Source organism: Polistes canadensis, unplaced genomic scaffold (assembly GCF_001313835.1).
Source record: "Polistes canadensis isolate GaletaPanama2010 unplaced genomic scaffold, ASM131383v1 scaffold_5, whole genome shotgun sequence".
NCBI lineage: Eukaryota > Metazoa > Arthropoda > Insecta > Hymenoptera > Vespidae > Polistes > Polistes canadensis.
In genome coordinates this window covers 125,966-126,762 of record NW_014569552.1, presented here as the reverse complement: position 1 = coordinate 126,762, position 797 = coordinate 125,966, and positions in this window count along the sequence as shown.

Here is a 797-nt window from a genome sequence, read left to right as displayed (position 1 = left end):
ATAGATAATATTTATCATATTATACATATTTAATAAAAAAAATTATGAAAAGATGTAACAAAAAAAAAAAATAAAAGAAAATAATACATAGTTTTTGATCTCTATGTAAGATAGATCTTAAATTATTTAACTAGAAAGAAATTTAATAAAAAATTTTGATTAGATTAATAATTAAATTAAAATACATGTGTGCATTGGAATCCCTCGACTATTGTCTTTTCAAGCATTGAAATCTTTTGATCATTGTCTATGCAAGCATTGAAATTTCTCGATTATCGATTTTGTTTTGCTAATTAATTGAAACACACCTCTTTTACATTACTGATCGAATTGAACTTTCTCTGATTTAATACTATTATCGTTAGATTAATTGGAAAATAAAAAAGTAACGATGATAAATCTAGGATGTAGTTATCTAAAGTATTAAACATAAAAAGAAAGACGGATACATACACACACACACACACTTTTATGGAGAAAAAGAGAAAAATGAAAATTCGTTTAATTACGAACACATACTTAGCCACTTAAAATAAATTATTAATGGCCAACGTAATTCTAAGCTTTTCCGATAAAAATATTTTCTGATTGATTCACCTAATGATACGTAGATGGATATAATTCTTATTAGATATTATAAAGAATTCATTCGAAATGGAAAGTAAGCGGAAAGTGAAAGAGTCGGTCGTGAGATGGACATACGATTTCACTTTGCTTCACCATGTTCGTATTCTCTCTTTTATTTTAAACGATTCCAAAGCGTTCGATGCTCCCTCTAAAAGGAGAAGCATTTGTGC